Source organism: Lates calcarifer, linkage group LG7_2 (assembly GCF_001640805.2).
Source record: "Lates calcarifer isolate ASB-BC8 linkage group LG7_2, TLL_Latcal_v3, whole genome shotgun sequence".
Classification (NCBI taxonomy): Eukaryota; Metazoa; Chordata; class Actinopteri; family Centropomidae; genus Lates; species Lates calcarifer.
In genome coordinates this window covers 8,991,394-9,004,885 of record NC_066854.1, presented here as the reverse complement: position 1 = coordinate 9,004,885, position 13,492 = coordinate 8,991,394, and the positions used below count along the sequence as shown (strand labels likewise).

The 13,492-nt window shown below is 39.8% G+C and overlaps 1 long non-coding RNA gene across 1 annotated transcript in view; it reads right to left on the bottom strand.

Moving 5' to 3' along the window:
- LOC108891877 (uncharacterized) overlaps positions 1 to 13,492 on the bottom strand; it is a 69,513-nt gene that overhangs the window by 22,521 nt on the left and 33,500 nt on the right. The window contains exon 2 of the long non-coding RNA XR_001962384.2: positions 6,886 to 7,113. This is a non-coding gene — a long non-coding RNA (uncharacterized LOC108891877). The remainder of the gene's footprint in view (positions 1 to 6,885; positions 7,114 to 13,492) is intronic.

Genomic DNA, 13,492 nt, shown 5'->3' with positions numbered 1-13,492 from the left:
GACAAATGTGTGTCTGGGATGACTTCCTCCTAATGTCAACTGGAGCAGAGTCAAGCTTCTGTTTTAGCAAGAATTTATACTGCAAAAAATGTCCCTGAGCAAGACACTGAATGTCTGAGCTTCTGTCACATAAACATTTTAATAACACATGAAATTAGTCTAAAAAACAAACCAAGTACAACCATAAGAGTTACAATACTCCATGGCAAAGTCTCTGTAATTTTATCAAAGGAATGAATGCCATTTCGTCAAATGATTCCATGATTTCATGTTTTGATGATGATGGTGTTCAAGTGACACTTCAGTAAGGCCCTGTTCATGGAATTAAGATGCATCTTGGGTGATCCGATCAGAAACAGACAGTTCTAAGTACATCAGTTCACACCTGGCATAAGAATGCGTCTCCATATGCATCTAAATTGGCCACTCACTTCTCTGCTTTACATGCAAATAAACACATTTCTATTTGCAAAGACCAAATGTGTTGTTGTTTTTAACTGGCAGGAGGCAGCAATGCACTTCCTCTGCCTTTAATTAAAAGAAGAAAAAATCTAAATGATACAGACTGGTTCCAGGCACTCGTAATATATCTCTATGGGATTTTTGGAAATTTTCAAACATTGTGGATAAAGCCAGCATACATGATTTGAGGAAATATGACTTCAAAATACAAACAGACTTCATCTATCATGAGCAACAAATAGTGGCAAGACAGCAGAAAAGAAACAAATCATATATATCATATATATATATAATGGTATGGTATTCCTGTGATAGGTTTGTTCTGCATCACCTCCTACAAACACCAGTAGGTACGACTGTTCAGTCTGCATCAGGGTCCCAAATGCCAATAATCACAAATGAAACATTGCATGCTAACAAACCAATAAAAGGCAATTATGTTTACAGATGTCATGAGATAGAGGCACACATGACATGAGATTGCAAATGTATTTAATAATGTTTCTTATTCATCCAACAGTACATTTAAGACAAGCAATTTGGATTTCTTATTTGGAGAAAAAAAAGAAATCTAAGTTTGCATATTAATTTTACATTATTTTTCTAACATTACTTGAGTTTATAGGGTCCTTCCACAGCTTTTTATCAACTCTAGTGCCTCATTTAGTGAGCTCTTGATTTAATCACAGGGATTATTGTGCAATAAGTCTTAAGATCAACATATTTTCAGGCAATTTTCCAGTTCATAATAATATACACATATTATTCTTGGGAAAAAAATTGTAAAGCACCTAATAAAAACTCTTTCAAGTTATGTATGAGTGAATAACGTGTCGTAGTGTGTCTACCAGCATACATATCTGCGTTTCCTCAAATCCAATCACATCAACTGGGTCTCATGGGTTACCAGGGAAATGGCATAATCATCTGTAGACATTCAGCTATCGTAGCCTTCACACGGCTAAATTGAATTTTTTGGTATGGAGACTCAATTTGTCATATGAAATTGCTGGTTCATTAGATTCCAACTGACCCCTCTTTGCCTTGCTGAGTGGACAAGACGCAATATTGAAAACAATACAGATTTTTTTGCATGTGTGTGTTGGCAGATGAAGGTGGGGAAGGGCCTTGTCTGTTCTGATTTAGTCAATGAAATCCTATTTGAAACTATATTGTGTATCAGATGAACTGTTAATTGATAACAAGCTCTTCCTCTAAACCAGAAGTTCAATCACAAAAGCTATAAAGTCTCAGGCAGACCAGTAAATGAAATTTACCGCCTCATCAACTCTTAGCTGGGGGAAGATTAAAAAATAAAATAAAATCTGACTAACAATATGTCTTCTCAAAACTACTCCTCCTTAGATAGAGCATTCATTTCTTTACCTAGTTCAGCCATATTTTTTCTTAAATAAAACAAGGACTCACAGCTATGATATCTAACCCTGCAGGAAATACACACCGACTATGTTAATATAACTTCAAATAGAGGTTGAAGTAAATCTTAAGTCAAACTGAAATTAATTTTTTTTTTTTTTTTTTGCAAATGAAATTATAGAATATTATAATATACTAATATATATTATATATATAATATACTTGTGTACACATTAGGATATAATTGGAAGTACCACAGAGGAAATTGCTGTGTTTTATGTGCCCATGACCAGTAAAAGAGAAGTCCCAGCTCTCTCCCCATTCATTTAGATAGGGGCCTGGTCTTGTTATCCTGAAATACCTGCCTGGGGGAATGGCTGAGATGGATGCTGAGTGGTGAGACTTGCCCATAAGGATGTTGGTGAAACATGTCATCTCTGTCAAAGAATGTTGTAATTCAAATCCCCACAATAAAATACAGAGTGCTAAGGATATAAGACTGGCTGCTGATAAAAAACAAAGACAAAAAAACAATACATTTCATTTCAATATTCATGCATAAATAAACCTGGCAATAGAAATATGTGAAATTGGAAAAAAAATTAAAACTGCACAGCTATCTCCAGATTTTTGCAAAAGAACCTGAAGTGCTGCTGGATTGTCCAGATCCAGACAGATGATTTGATGAAAAGACTCAGTTTTGCAATTCATGCTAACTGACACCCATTTTTCCAGAACAAACCAGCACATACAAAGCAGATGTGAATTTTTTTTTCTTGCAGCTGACGTGCGATGTGAGAGCAGAGGAAAAAATTCTCCCAAGCGGTGCACACTTGTGTCTTTGGGGGTAATCAACAAATCTGTTTAGCCGCAAAGGAAAGGAGCTACTGTGAGAACATCCAAAAGAAGTCTTTCAAGACATCTAAGACCTACTGCTAAGGGCTGGATCTATTTTTCTGTCAAGCCTCCCTTTGTACTGCTACACTCCTTTTCAACATTTGAAAGGGGGGAGGTAGAGGACGGGGAGGTGAGTGAGACAGAGATTTAAGTCTTCTGGCAAAACTTTTTATCAAAAATGCCTTTTCGATTTGCCTGCTGATCTCCGATTACTTGGTACCGTTTGTCACTTAGAGTAAAACTGAAAAGAGGCCTTCTATGTGATCAGGAACCCTAATGATTAAAATTTTACACCACGCTCTACGATCTTCCTTCAGGCAACTCTCAGAGAATGTTCAAGAGGTTTTAAATGTGGCCCTGAAATAATCCTATACCATGAGGAGAAACAGAGCATGCATTACAGCATACAGTCTGCCCTTTGTTGTAGCCAGCTATGCTACAGTACCTTGTCAAGTTGTTATTGTAAGCCTTGAGAATCTGACAGAAGCCTCTGGAGTCCTCATTTTCTTTGCAAAAGGGTATGATTTAAGATTATGTAAGACTGAAAGTTTCCACTGCATGTGGTCAGCCTTTGCAGCGAACACTGCAGACCCCTTGTCTGCCTGTGAGTGAAATATTTCCAGATCATTTCATGCGTACCTGCTGCTGCAGCAGGTGCAAGGGCTCACACAGCAGAGGGATGTTTTTATTGTTGCTCTTGGAAGAAAATTGAAAACAATTATTTTAAGAAACTAATTAGAAGTCATCCCCGTGGAGCTTTTTGACCACTTGTGGCGCTGTGGTGCAATGTTTGGATCACAGACCCAGTGTGGTTCTACCAGCATACACACAAGCACAAGGGACAGTGTAAGACATGTTTCAAAAGTAACTATTAGCAAAGCTCCTGGGCACAGCTGAAGCCAGAGAGAGGACTATGTAACAAGATGGAGGGCATGTACTCTTTCATTCACTCATCCAATCAATCATTTCTATTCATTTTTTCTTATTTATTCATCCTTAAAGCACGTCAAAGCCAATGATATCGGTGTACCCTGAATTTCCAACTTCAACTTTGATTTAAAATGTAACAAATAAGATTTCAAAATGTCTACAGAATGGTATGTTTGTCCTCTAATGATGGGGTTTAAAGGTGGGGAAAAATGTGTAACTATAGCAAACCTTTAAGACACAGTCCATCCATCCATCCATCCATTATCTATATTGCTTATCCATGAGGGTCGCAAGGGGACTGGAGATATTCCCAGCTGACACTAGGCGACAGGGGCAAGAGGTGGGGTACACTTTGGACAGATCACCAGTCTATCACGGAGCTGACATATCGAGACAAGAAACCATTCACACTCACATTCACACCTATGGGCAATTTAGTGTCGCCAATTAACCTGCATGTGTTTGGATGGTGGGTGGAAGCCAGAGTTACTGGAGGAACCCCATGCAGGCACAGTGAACCAGAACCCAGAACCTCCTTGCTGTGAGGTGACACTGCTACTGTGCTTCCCCTGCTTAAAGACACAGTGAAATACTATATATATATATATATATATATATATATATATATATATATATATCGTCCTGCAGGTTGAGGACATGTAGGTGGAAGCAAACAGTCCTCCTGTAGCTGTGTATTGTGCTGTATTCACAGGACCACCACCCACTATTGAACAATCAAATCGAACGTTGAACGTCCTTCTTACAGCTATATCCCAACCATGTTTTCCTTTTCACTATGAAATACATCACATCACAGAATCTAAAAATACTGCCAAAAATAAGTCCTAGAACTTTAGATTATACACCCACCTTGTCATTTCACACTTTTGTCCACTCATAAAAAGCTGAACAAAACCAGACTCCTCTTGTTTGCCTTTCTGCAGTGGTCACTTTTTCATGTCACATAAAAAGCATTGAAAATAGCACTCCATTCAGATCCCTCCATGGGGTCGCAATTTTACATTCGGCCCGCGGGCGACACGCTGAAAGGCTTGACCTCAGCTGGGGCAGACAGACACAGCCCTGCTGTCAAGCCACAGAGCTGGGCCTGATTGCTAACACGGCAGTCTGACTAGCGACAGCTCGTACCGATGAGAGGTGACCTTAGAGCGTCACGAAAACAATAGAGAGATGTAGACACCCTGAGCAAAAACCAGGGTCTTGATGTAGTGAGGTTAGAGTACATAAGCAGCTCACTGACCGCAGGCTATTATTCTCATAAATGTCTGCTGTAGTTTGTCAAGTGATATAACAAGGATAAGCACTTTACTCTTAACTTATTCTGTGCCAGAACTCTGATTAAAAAAGTGTGAATTTAGAAAAATGCACACAAACAGCACAGATCTAATTTAAAAAATGGATATGTTGGAAACCAGTTAAAATAATGTTATTAGAATTCAGAGATACGGCCAAATTGAGTCCAGTATTTGATATTCTCTCAGTGGTTTATACCTTCAGTATGGTCCACAGTGTCCTTTAAGTGCAGTTTAAAATGTGGACAAATGCTTCCAAGATCTCTAAAAACCCTCTTCTCCAGAGAGAAAAGAGAGAGCATTTCAGACAGATAACTGTATCATTTCCTTAACAAATGTGTGCTGTAAGAAAGCCATGATAGTTGCCTGACTCTGAAGTGGTAAAAGAGTTGGACCTATCCATGGGCAGAATAATGGGAAACGGCGCTGATAAATATTGAACATCCTCTAATGAAAGAAGATCAAAAAGCCTGAGCTGAAGACGAGCAGAGCCGACACATCTTCGCCATAAATAAAACATGAGATACTGCGGGCTCCTACTCCCAACCCAGGTTTAATGAGAGGAAAAAATAACAAACACATATGGTGGGACATAACATTGCACTGCACTCAGATTAGCTCACAGCGGGGAAAACTGGTGGAGGAAACCCTAAAGATGATTTCAAAAATACAGTTATTAATATATTTGCTCCAGTTAGAGAAAAAAAAAACAATTGCCTTGTTAAATTTAAAGCAGGGAACAGTGAATGAAATTGTTTTCTGAGGCCTAGGGTGTTTCATTTTCCAAATCAAAATATGTGCATGTGTGATATGTAATTTCAAGGTGAGAAAATTATTACAGTTATTGTTTTATTTCCCCCGGTTAACATATTTCTTACTCTTTCTAGGAATTTCATTGTGGCTTCATAAGAATCTGAGCTCACCAGCTGCATATTAAGATGTTTTTATTTATGTTAATTTATGCGCAGATTGGCAAGAATTTATTATCCTAATCTTGAGACATTCATATGCCCTACTTTGGATGGTTTACGGAACTAGTCCAGGGCCTACAGGGGTCAGGGAGCCACTTAACATCTAACATTTCCTGATTAAAAGTCAAAGTCAAATATGGATGTCCTTTCCATAATTTGCACCTGATTATAATCAGACGCTTTTAATAATGAGTCTGTTTATTTATTCCCCACGTAATACTTTCTTCAAGGTGCATAATTAGGCAACAGTATGTCTCTATTAACACTAGTAAAGCAAATCACAGGTTTCCAATGATGGTTTACTATAAATTTTATAGAAAACCTTATGGTAAGACTGGGCAATAACTGAAAAAACAAATTATAAAATAAACAAACATGAATAATAAAAGAACTGCAGGTATTCAATCTTGAACCTGGGCCTTATTTTAGGTGTAAATGATTGATAGGGACAAAAATGTTTGGAATCGGTTCAGTATTGACCATGAACGGTGTACCCAGCCACTGCAAATACTACTACACGTCCACTGAAGTGCTTGTTTTTGCCACTGACAGGTTCAGACTGTTATTAGAACTGTCTGACAAAATTTTGAAGAGGACTCCTATAGAGAAAGACCCTCTTACTAAAGAGGTGGTTTAACCAGACACATCCCTATTAGTCTCCATTGACAAAAACTGTGATTTTACCGAGCAGGACACCGGAGCTGCAGGGATACCACTGCCTCGATAGATTAAACTGTTGGTGTTATTTGGAGAATAACACAGTTACAGTTCACAGTTGTGACGCTATCACCGGACTCAGCAGTATCATGTACATTGTAGAACTGATTTAATATTCACCATTGTGCAAAACAAAAGCTGAATCAAATAATTTCACATGCTGTCCAACCCTTCCATACAGTAGGTTATGTAATATTGTGTAGAGTGTCATTGTGTACCTGTTGTGTCCTTCCGGTCCCTCTGGCCCCTGTGACTCAAGCAGCAGACCTCAACCAGAGCGGCCAGAGTTCATGTGGGCGAGGGCTCTTGTCTCTGGGTTTACTGACTTCACACTGGTGGGCAGAATGACCAAAGGAGCTCTGTTGTGGCATCCTGCCATTTGATGATACACTGGCCACCTACTTTGTCTTTGGGTCTGCTTGCTTGTTAGTGAGTAAAACTCCCATCTGTTGAAAAAGAGAAAAGAAAATTTAATTTTTGAACAATATATTCTATAAACTCTCACTGAAGCATCTTCTACTTCACTATTGGGCACAAGGCCCAGCTCTCATGAGACAGAGCTGAAATATCTGTTTAGCCATTTTCCAACAGTGGTGCTCTTAATCTGGTCGCCCTACTCTATATTTCTATTGTCATCCTCCGATCAACCACATGCCAACTGTTGTCATGTTGACTGACATGTTCTCACCCAAATCCACATTCTGAGGAGACATCTATGAAGCTGTCATTATCTCTGACAGGACTGCCTGGCTGGAAACCATAGTATGGAAATCAGAATCCTCACTGTATAGTAGTAACACTGACAGAATCATTATGCAGGCTAAATATACAGCCATTATTTCATTCTAGTATGCAACGAGTCATTTTGATTGGATAATAGCTATAGTTATAGCTATTGCCAATGAGTTTTGGTATTACTATAATGGAAAATTAATGCAGATCTGCTTGTCATGTTTGTCAGAGAACAGTTCAATGGTTTGTTGGGTTTTTTAATAACTGATGTATTACAGCTTTTCAAAGATTGTTCCACACTTTTCAGGGGAAATGTACAGATCAACCATAAAGAAATTCTCCCCAGCTGTAACATTTGAAGATAAAAATCTGTGCACTCCTCAGTGGTGATAGCCATTCTGTATATGGTAAAACGGTTACAGCAACGAAGCATAAACTGACAAACAACAGTTGCAGCTCCACAAGGGGAAACTCCTCTGGCAACCCGAGGTCCATCATCAGGCTCCTAGATGTGTCGCCACCGCAACCACTCAGCCCCAGCATGCTTCTGCATCACTTTGCCCTCACCCAATTCCCACCTCTCCCAACCCCCTGCATGCCAAAGAGAACGCCTGTGAAACTGATCTGGAGGTATTACTGAACAATAGGTTTGCAGTGTGGTTGCAGGCCCATGAGAAGCAGCAACACGGCCCCTCTCTGCTGGCTGAGGTGCCGCTGTTGGCCGGGACTTTATGGACACCCTTCGGTGTGGACTAACATTAGCTAGGCAAGCCAGGTCTTGCTGGAGCTCTTTGTGCCTCCAGATAGGCTGCCAAGCTGGACTCATGTAAAACTGCACTCGGTGAGAAAGATCCAACCAAGCCAGTGTGTGTGAGAGGAGGATGTGTGTGCAAATAAAAGTGAGTGAGAGGATCTTGCAGCTTGTGTCACACTATCTCCATGCGATGCATACTTTATCATTTAATTAGCTCATTCTGTAGATTTAAATATAACAACCACAGTTAGTTTGAATACCAAATCTGTTATTACAATTAATCATGGCATGTAGTTTGCATTTGTTTGAGGGTACATTTGTCATGTTTCCCCACTTAATGATTTCTGCTTAACTTAATTAAGTGCATTAACCACCTGGCTGCATATAAAAGAGTACCAAGTCTTCGGCATTGGAATTAAGTGTTGCTGATCTAGAACAGCACTTATCACCCATGAGTCATTACGGCCTGAGTTTATGCAGGTTTCTGCACTTCTTCCCCACTACATCTGCTGTATCCAGTGATTTGATAATCTTCAGTCAAAGAAGCGAACAACTCACTGAGATCAGCTGCTTTAGTCGGAATTAAGACCTTCATGTTCTCAGCTCGCGACTGCACGACATAAAGCAAAGATGGGACGTGGAAGCAAGAGCGAGCGGCACAGAAAAATGGCACTGACATCAAGAAGCAGACAGACACTTTGTCCTCATTAGCTGCCAATTAGCAGTGTAGTATCTTAGATGACTGGGCCTGTTTAGTTTCTTCACTAAAGAATCCAAGGTTGGGGGGAAAAGCTGAAATTCATCGGCACCTCTGAGGCAATAAGCAGCTGCTGTCAAAAAACTGGAGTTAATAAGTTCATTTCAGGTACAAGGATGGAAATAAGTCTGATAAGGTTAATTGAAGCAATTTCAACTTTTAGTGGAATCTGTGAGCTACCGTAAATAGGGGGAAGCAAAAATAATTACTTTACTCTTTGAACAGGGGGCAACATCCCAATTAAAATATAACAGGTTAACATAAAATTCCAATTACGCATGCTTAGCAAAAAAGCAATTCATAATCAGGCTGCTATATCTTTAATTGCTTGTCATATAGGTAAGAGGCGTCCGGCGTAATTTGTCATGGAAATTATGTGCTCCCTCTCCTCTGGTGGGCCAATTACAGCAGCGTAAGCCCCCGCATTATTTGTAGTGGTCATGGGAGGGAAATGGACCTGGGTTGCTGCCAATCAAATGTACTAAAAGGGTTTTGAGAGCCACATTAATTAATAGTCAGTAAATACTTGGAGACTGGTAAAAAGGCGACTCTGAATACTTTTTCTCTCTTGCTGCATTAACCTGTCAGTCCTCTCATCTGAAAGTCCTGGGGCTCAATAATTACACCGTATACCATACTGAACATGCTAAGATGTCTAATTAATTCCTGATTTGAGGCTTTGTGGTACCAAACCCTGTCATCTCTTCCTCTGCTTTGTTTGTGGGGACTCATGGGGAAGGGTAAGTGGAAGGAAAAGCAGAAGTAGGGCAGTTTAGAAACAGGCATGCAGGGTGACTCATCACTTGAAGCGCGAGGGGCACCACCACCGGGCAGAACGTTCACAGCGGAGTCAAAACTGATCATTGAGTATGACTGAGGCAGGTTAGCTTCTGCACGGATCATTCTCTTCAAGAGAGCTGACTTGATATTCTCTGCTATTTAATATTTCACTGCACTCCTCTCCCTCTATGAATATGAATCAACCCTGTGTCACTGTCACATTTTAAGCTCATTCCACCTTGATAAATAACTAGTTGGAAATTTAGAGGAATACAATAGAGTACAATGGAGGAGGTTTTACCCATGTATACTAGAGAGAATATTTTTGTCCATGATATTGAGGTAAGGCCTCTGTGACCTCTGAAATTCTGCAGTCACAGCCAGAGTTATAATTTCACGTTCAGCTTTTAACACTTTGTGTTGTCAGTGGCGATTATATGCTTTATCCACCTGTGTCCTTGTCATGATATAAATCCAACATTCTCTCTCAAAGGTTTTTTTCCCTGATTCTCAACAATGAAATTTCAGAGTTGCTCTCATGGTCAACTTCTATTGAAGTTTCTTGAAAGCAGAGAAGTTAGGGGTGTACGAGACATCTGGACAGAAAGCTTTCATTTCACCCTGCGCTCCAAATCTGATGCTATGTTCATGTCCTATCTGAGATATCAGATAGACATGAACATATCCTATCTGAGATATCAGATAGGACATGAACATAGCATCAAGGTTTCGGCTTGTAATATTGTTCATATGGATATGGAAGAGCTGAAAGTCAAGCAAATATGGATGTCCCATGTCAGCCAACGTAAGCAGTTTAATACAGTCCATAGTTCCTCTTAGGTGACCTCTAGTGGCCGCAGTAATTATGACAGCAGGAAAGGAGGGAGTTAAAGGATGTTGTACACACAGCAACAGAGTCCGCAGAGCAAGGAGGTCAGGGTGGATGGATGGATGGACAAAAAGGACTTGGACACGGCTTGGACAGGTTGGAGGACTTCATCATCACATGACCAGCTTCATACAACCATCTTGATGCCATGAACAAACATGGAAATCTTCACATCTTTACCATTCAGTGACAGAAATGCAGTTTTCACGCTTTCACACTGAGATTTACTGCTGCACTTGACATGAAATCTAGCCTCTAGAAATGAAGGCGTGCTACACACCCAATCACCTCCCCAGCCTCCACACTTTTACTGCTGCTGAATGCTAGTGCTACGTGTGATGCTCACTAATGTGTGATCACATTTGTGTCAATCTATATATATCGTCTGAAACAACAGATATGTTTTCTTGGGAGAAATATTAGCATTAGCAAGCCAAGTATTCTTGCCTCATCACCTCTTTCCTGTGTATCAGATTAATAAAACATTACCAAGACTGTTTGTTTGTTAGCTTTGCTAGCTCATCATTAAAGTGTTGCCTACTTTATTACATACTATCCTTCACAGGCAAAGACAAGCTGGGCAAGCTATGCAGTATATATACTGGTTAGCGAGCCCTCTTACATTATAACTACCACGATTATGAATAAATGAACAGGGGAAAAAAGCTTTCATAGTCCTTGCTTGCTGCTCAGATTTGCCTGTAAACTATCTCACACACTGACCAACTGTGCTTTTGTGGCTTCACACCTTCAAGTTTAACAGTCAAGAGATTATTACTGCCTCCTATGAAACTCTGCCTCAGAGGAAAGTGTGTGTACCGGGCAGCAGTAGTAGCAGCAGTTTATAAACTGCAAGAGCACTGGCGCATTTATTGCGTACTGTCACATATCGTTGCCTTAGGTATAAAGGTAGGTGTAATCTGATACTCCTTACAGCTCCTTTCTCCACTCCTTCCAACACTGTATTATGGTCTGCAATAAATGAGATTCAACCCCATGCTATGCTCTTATGTCTTTGCTTGGACTGCAACACTTTACATCTCACTCTGCACCATTTCTGTCCCTCTCAGTGGATTCAGATTTTTTTTTTTACAGTACAAGATAAAAATGTTAACAAAGACCTATTAGTATTATCTATATACCACGCTTAATATCACCCATATGCCACATGCTGCACACAGGCATGCCCAGGCACATCTTCCATCTGTTGAAAAACATATTAATTCAAATTATGCTCAATGAACAATACAAATAATCCAATGCACAAGCCCTTTTTATAATGGAGGACACTGACTGCAGCCCATTTAACATTTGGTTGCATCAGAGGAAAACAAATCCACTTGCGCTGACATGTGAGAGGATGATAATAACCACAAAGCATTTCTTCATCCCTTATTTTCTGGATATCAACTCTGCCAAAGACACGCTCTCAGGATGAGCAATTAGTTTGTCCAATTTAGGAAATAACACAGCAACTTCAAGGTCAGAAAAAAAATGCCCTTAATAGGCCACTACTACTCACTAGCCTTTTTTACTGACATGTTTTATTTTCTGTGTGGCTTAAGAGAATTAAAACCGCCTTTCATGAAATAACACATTGGCTGAAGTGCACAAGAGTGTTGTGACACCTAGATATCCTTGTAAATAGTGACGTAAAACTTGGTAAATCTCAAAAATTCTATTTTTCCCCCCTGATGTTTTAGTACTAGCAGGGATCATCCCACAGCACATACTGTTGAGCAAATGCACTAAAAGAAGAGACTATTGAACTATAGCTCAGACAGCTAAACCCAACCAAGTACAGCTGGCTTTTCTTCCCATTCCATATGTTAAGCCCCTTCTCTTTAATAGAATGTCTTTAATCCGGAGGCATGTTGTGCAAAGCGGTATGAAAAATCATGTTTAGGAGATTAGCATTGGAATCCTCGTTCTTCTCGCCAAAGCTTATCACTCGAGGGGCTTTTTGATGCAGACTGCGGGGCAGCGCTGACTCAAATGTTTGTCTGCATGCATGTGTGTGCGTGCAAGGATGTGTGTGCGTCTGCAGGGACCTACAACTGGTGCATTACTCAGCACTTTTGGCTGAGGCTGTTTTCCCAAAGCTGAGTCTGTATACAGTTCAGAGAGACCCCTCCTTTGGATTTTCCTCTTTTACACGCTATCAAAATCTCTCCTTCAACTCCCCTCCTCTTTAACTTTTACTTTCTCTCTCAGCACAAAATATCACTTATGCAGGAAAACCTGCAGCATTTCCCCTAATTTGGGAGTCTAAATATGACCTTATCATTGAGGAAATAAAAGGAAATAAAAGATTTTGGTGATTGCCTAAGTCATAAAAATTAAAGTATTTGATAAGGTTTTAAATGTTTTATAAGGCCTAACTGATCTTGCAACAGCAGCAGAGGAATACATAATGATCCAAGAATCTCAGCCCTGCGCTTCCCATCTGGCCTTCCATTCAGTCTGAAATCTCACATGCACTGCAATGCAACGAGACTCATGCAAACAGCAGTGTAATTAATGTAGTTATCTTGAGAGGCACGTTTAATTGATCAGAGACCTCAGTTTCGAAGACACACATGCTATGAATAGCAACGCAGCCCGGAAAGGCATTAAGGGAGACCAACTGATTGAGGAAGAAGCAGAAGATAGTGTTCTCTCCAAAAGCTCGGGGACAGTGCCAACTTTTAATTGTTTCACAAGTTTCAATTTTAAATTAAACATTCACACAGTTTGAGTGTTTTTTAGAAATAACCATCAGATTGTATCAAACGAAATCAAAGTAATTCAGCTTTAACTCAAAGTTACAGCAAGTGGTGGCAGTCTATTAGTTTTTATTCCAATTTTTGTAGATAATTCAAAGTCTGTGTGGCTTTTAATCAGCAAAGTCTCAAGACATTTTAATATGTGCAT